The sequence below is a fragment of the Danio rerio genome, chromosome 6 (assembly GCF_049306965.1).
Source record: "Danio rerio strain Tuebingen ecotype United States chromosome 6, GRCz12tu, whole genome shotgun sequence".
Lineage (NCBI taxonomy): Eukaryota > Metazoa > Chordata > Actinopteri > Cypriniformes > Danionidae > Danio > Danio rerio.
Window position 1 is genome coordinate 35,072,501 of NC_133181.1, and position 6,313 is coordinate 35,078,813.

Below are 6,313 nucleotides of genomic sequence, written 5' to 3' on the forward strand. Positions count from 1 at the left end.
CCCCCACACCATTACACCACCACCACCAGCCTGAACTATTGATACAAGGCAGAATAGATTCATGCTTTCATGTTGTAGATACCAAATTCTGACCCTACCATCCGAATGTCGCAGCAGAAATCAAGACTCATCAGGCCAGGCAACATTTTTCCAATCTTCTATTGTCCAATTTTGGTGAGCTTGTGCAAATTGTAGCCTCAGTTTCCTGTTCTTAGCCGACAGGAGTGACACCCGGTGTGGTCTTCTGCTGCTGTAGCCCATCCGCTTCAAGGTTGGACGTGTTGTGCATTTTGAGATGCTCTTCTAAATAACTCTGAGTTACTGTTGCCTTTCTATCAGCTGGAACCAGTCTGGCCATTCTCCTCTGACATCAACAAGGCATTTGTGCCCATAGAACTGCCGCTCACTGGACATTTTCTTTTTTTAGGATCATTCTCTGTAAACTCTAGAGACAGTTATGCGTGAAAATCTCAGTAGATCAGCGGTTTCTGAATTACTCATACCAGCCCGTCTGGCACCAACAACCATTCCACATTCAAAGTCACTTTAATCACTTTTCTTCCCCATTCTGAAGCTTGATTTGAACTGCAGAAGATTGTCTTGACCATGTCTACAAGCCTAAATGCATTGTGATTGGCTGATTAACAATTTGCGTTAACAAGCAGTTGGACAGGTGTACCTGATAAAGTAGAAGTGTGCATTTCAACTAACTTCTATGAGACTGCTATGTCATATCTAGCATGTTCAACTTCTGAATGACAAACAACTCATCTGGTACTGTATAATTTGCCGAGAACATTCAATTTAAACCATTTTAACAAATCAAAACAAAATCATATAACCAAAATGTGCCATTTTATCTGTTAATCATATCACTGTATAGGATAAAAATGTTCTGTAACTGTACCTTCAGTGAACGCCTGACTGTCCTCTTATTTAGTCATCAAGGCTGCATCAGTGCGGGCCAATGGAAACAAAGCAGTCCTAAAGAATCATCCAACTCAGGGATATGTGACACCCTATAGGACAGCCTCACCTGTGTACGTGTGTGTGTGTGAGTGTGTGCCTGAGAAATGTGTATGCAGAGAGCTCTAAAGAAAGGTTAGCCTTCAGCTATCAAAATAAACAAAATTCCCAGTGACAGATTCACCTGGTCGTGTAAGTGTGTGTTTTTGAGGAGCTGAAGGAAAGAGTGGAGAGAGAAAAAAGATAGAGAGAGACTAAAGTGTCATTTAAGGGTCAGTGCTTGCTCTCACTTCCTGTCTGTATTGATAGTTGTTTCCTGCTGGTGTAGGAAGAGGCAAACGGGTAACAGGAGAGAGTGTTTGCACTGCCACACTCTGATTGTGTCTGCAGAAAAAAAAGCCCTCTTGATAAATTATGAATGAGAGACTGATGGAGGGGATAGGAGGATGAACGAAAAGCGGGAGGAGGGACAGCGCAGGGATGAGATGGGGTGACGTTATGGTGTTACCTCTCTGGCTATACCAAAACAGCTGGAGAAATGAAAGCGAGATAAGTACTGTTCACTCACACACACACACACACACACACACACACACACACACACACACACACACACACACACACACACACACACATACACACACACACACACACACGCACATGCACACATATGCACACATAGATAGTGTCTATGGGATTTTGGATTTTTAAACTACCCCAGAAACAATTATTCATAGATGATGGGTTCAAAACCCATATTTTATTATCTGAATTTCATTTGACCTTAAGTGTACTTTCCCCCATAATTTTACTAACAATAAATTTGGATGTATTTGTACTCGTGCATATTTTTTCTCCATGTGTCATTCCATTTGAATAAAAAAACCTTCATATTAATTCATTTACATTTTTATTTACACCTCACTTTTATTTCTATTGCATTTTATACTACAGTATGTACTAAACCGCGTTTAACAGTGCTGTCTTTGTTTAAACTACAGTTTGTACTGTAGATTATATTGTGCAGTGTTTGGGGAAACACATTACATTCATTCATTCATTTATTTTCCTTTGGTTTAGTCCCTTTGTTCATCAGTGGTCGCTATAGTTATCCATCATATGCTTTACACAGTGGATGCCCTTTCAGCTGCAACCCATCACTGGGAAACATCCAATTTAATGGGATTTACCCAGCCTAGGTTCGAGCCAGCGACCTTCTTGCTGTGAGGTGACAGTGCTAACTACTGAGCCACCCTCTCATCAAACACATTACAAATAATGTGAATTATGCAATTAGATTACTTTAAGTACGTAGTAAAGTAATGTATTGCTTTGTTAATTTAGAATTAAAATCAAGTTTCTAAAATTTTCAGAAATCAAGTTTTTCAGGAGTTCACACTTGGCTGATGATTGATAATAAATAGTATTTGGCATGCTGTCCTGGGAGAGAGCCCTGAGCTCAGAATATACTTGAGCCTGGGGCTGCCTCCCCTTTGATGGGTGAGAGAAGAGTTTGAGCTCAGGTAAGTCTCGAGAACTCCCGTGCTTGTGAACGTGCTGAGATATATCTGGCTAAGGGTTGTCCTAAGATGCTATTTTGAAGTAGTCAATTTACTTATGGTGTATGTCTTTGGACGGTGGGAGGAAACCGGAAAACCCAGGGAAAATCTATGCGAAAACGGGGAGAACATGCAAACTCTGCACAAAAATGCCGACTGGCTCGGAAAGGGGCCGAACCAGCAGTGTTCTTGCTGTGAGGCAACGATGTTAACCACTGGGCTGCCGTGCCGCCCTATCAGCTAAGGGGAGGAATAGGGGTGGAAGGGGGGATTCTTCAAGACAAAGATGACTGGAGTAGAAAGCTCTGGTTATTTAAAGCGTGTCTCTGTATTCATCTGATTGGTGCAATATAAGGAGCTTATGAGGTACCAGCTGTGTTCAGTCATAACCACATTATCCTCTCGGAATTAGTTTATAAATAAACTACACTTCAAATGAGTATATTAAGTGACTTTGGTTTCCTATGTATTTACTAACAATTCTCCTGTCGCTTTGCAATAGTAAGTGTAAAGGTGTTGTGTGAGCTCTGTAAACATGATGTTTACTGTAGTTTAAGTACACTGTAAAAATTATGTTTTTATATTATAAATTATATGTCAATTAGTCTGTTCTAACTTAATTTTATAAGTTACACAGCTTATTAGTCTGTTTTAACTTAATTTTATGTTACACAGCTGTTTTAAGTCAGTTTAATATAAAATTCAATGGACTCATAAGGATAATTTGATTCGACTTAAAAAATTTAAGCAACCAAGATTTTTTTTACAGCGCATAAACATGTTGAAGTATGAACATCCGTTAAATAAATGGATGCAGATTTGGGGTTCTACTTTACTTGGTATCACTTATGGCCTGACATTCTATATTGGCCTATTTTCAAGGATTTGTGTGAACTGGCATTATTTTTAATATCTAAAAACAAGTCGGGTATTATCTAGTCAATGTACCCTTAAAAAATAGTTGAAATATTGACCATAATATTTTTTTACATCAAATTGCTAACTAATGATCCAGAAAATATGAATGTAAAATATAGAAGGGGAGCGTCACGGTGACTCTGTGGTTAGCACTGTGGCCTCACAACAAGAAGGTCGCTGGTTTGAGTCCCAGCTAAACCAGCTGGCATTTCTGTGTGGAGTTTGCCTGTTCTCCTCGTGCTTTGGTTTCCTCCACAGTCCAAAGTAAATTGGATGATCTAAATTGGCTGTAGTGTATGAGTGTGTGTGTTTGTGATTGCTTCCCCGTACTGGGTTGCGGTTGGAAGGGCATCTGCTGCGTGATATATATGCTGGATAAGTTGGCGGTTCGTTCCACTGTGGTGACCCCTGATAAGTAGAGGACTAAGCCACAAGAAAATGAATGAGTGAAGTTTTTAAACTAATTTCGAGAGGAGCATGTGATATAATTGACAGCAGCTGGCCACCTATCTACACTCATTAGTTAGCCAATCAGATCTATCCTAACCCACTACAAGTAGCCTAGCTAGACATTACTCCCTTATCTTCGTTTTCCGAAGAAACCCCCCATCCACCCCTTTCTCCTCCTTTTCTCCTTTACAAAAAGGGGAGCTCTCGAGAACCACCTGATCTCGTACTCCCCTCACATGCTCTATGGACCTGGCGGGAGCCCTGGGCTCAACTATCTCCGAGCTCAGGGTTCTCTCCCGGGACAGCATGCCAAACCTGCTTACAGCTGTCAAGCAATATCTAAGTGTGAACTCTTGAAATGAATGAAGGAATGAAATCTTATTAGAATTGAATAGTTGAACACAAAATCATCATCCTTCCTGTGATTTTTATATATATATATTTTTTAATTCATATTTCCCAAGTGATGTTTAACAGAGAAATTAAGTTTTCACATTATTTCCTATATAAATATTTTCTCTGAAAAAAGTGTTTTTCCTTTTGGTTGGGCTAGAATAAAAGAATATTTTTTTTTATTTTTTAAAAACCATTTTATGGTCAACTATCATCCAAAAACTTTTTGGTCCACTTAATTTCCTAATTAACTTGCCTAGTTAAACTAATTAACCAAGTTAAGCCTTCAAAATGACTTCATAGTATTTTGCAAAATAACTAGTTAAATATTTTGTTCCTTAACAAAATCCAGTTTGGGAAACTCTGATGTAATATGACATCACTTGTTTTTGAATCACTGATTAGAACGTATGACCCTTAATCTTTGTACTCTTTTTCCAACAACCATTTTTTATGCCCTCACAAATGTAATTTAACACACTGCATTATCTCTCGTTTTTAAGCTCAAGATACTTTTTTTTAGCCTAGTAAAGAGGGTGAGAATTAAAGAAAGATGTAACAGTAAACTAAATTAAAGCCTGTCTTATATTTGATCCATAATTGATTATGTTCATGTGGGATGATATGTGAGGAATAAAAAAAAAAAAAAAAAAAAGTAAAAAGAACGCGCGAGAAAGGTAGATGGTGGGGGGTGGTGGCTAACAAGCTTGTCTCCTTCTGGATGACGGCTTTGTGACCGCAGGTTGAGCAGAGACGGGCTCGCTTTTCCCTGCTTGATGTTTTGCCTTTTTTTCTTTTTTAATGAGTGTCAGGACTGTTCTTTTTCTTTACAGGGAGAGGAGAGGGGGGGAAATCAGAACAACAAAACAACAAGAAAGCAGAAAGAAAGACCAAAAGAACAAGCGTTTTTGATAAAGTGCTTACAGAGCGATTACTGTGAGTTGTGCAGAGATGGTGCAGTGCTCACACAGGGCGAGGAAGCATGGCAAAGACATGTGCTCATCTACCATTGTAAAAACTGGAAGATGATATTCATACAATTCATTTGATTTTGGAGAACTGAACAAAAACAACTTAATATGATGTATGCTGATATAAAAACAATATCTAAATTAAAACCATCTTTTATAATGCATAGTTCCTCTGTCACATTTCTGTCAAGTCATCTTTCAAACTACAAGTTTCAAAGTGGTCATGAACTGCCTTTTGTTTAGTTTTGTACCATAGATATATACACTAGATATTGCATACAGACCCTGAGGATGCGTCAATACTGCTGCCACAGTTGTACAGTGCTCTCAAGACAAAAGTCATTCAAGACTAAAGCCAATGTGAAGATGCTGAACTTTAGTAACGAACAAACAAAGAAAACAAAGCATGAAGGCAGAACATTTCATGGGTAAGATTTCGTTTTTTAAAGATTTTGTATGTCAAGAACTTTTGGGCTAAACAAGTAATACTACTGATGATAATACAGTCACTTACTGCATTCATTATAAGACAAAGTAGCACCAATTTGCTCTATAGGCTTAAGCTAGTTTTGTTGAATAAAATCTGCAAACAATGTAAAAAAAATATTAACAACAAGACGCTGTAGCCATAAACTTGTATTATTGTCCACTAAGTGAAGTAACGGCTAGATTTTGAAGTAACATATAAGGGTACCTGATAACATAACAGTGCCTGCCTCGGTGTGCATACTGTCCACTAAATTATTGAATTTTACAAATTTTATATACTATTTAGATCAGAAAAGTGGATATGCCATTGAGATGAAGGCATATTGATTGTCACAAGTTGTTCACTATGGAGATTCTTTCACAAACGAATCACTCCCTCTGTTAGAATTAAGTGAAAGCGGGAGAGGGGGTGTGTTTCAGGACATGGATTAGATCACATTTAGCAGGGAGGGAGGATAATACAGTACAATACAGTTTTTTTTCCACACCAATATCACCACTGGCATGCTTGGATTGGGACTTGTGGAGCTTCATTTACTTTCAGCAGTGAAATTTGAACCACACTGA

The 6,313-nt window shown here is 38.4% G+C and overlaps 1 long non-coding RNA gene across 1 annotated transcript in view; it reads left to right on the forward strand.

Moving 5' to 3' along the window:
* Positions 1–5,420, forward strand: part of LOC141386310 (uncharacterized) — a 38,475-nt gene extending 33,055 nt beyond the window's left edge. Inside the window, exon 4 of the long non-coding RNA XR_012408046.1 lies at positions 5,120–5,420. This is a non-coding gene — a long non-coding RNA (uncharacterized lncRNA). The remainder of the gene's footprint in view (positions 1–5,119) is intronic.
* The last annotated feature ends 893 nt before the right edge of the window (positions 5,421–6,313 follow it).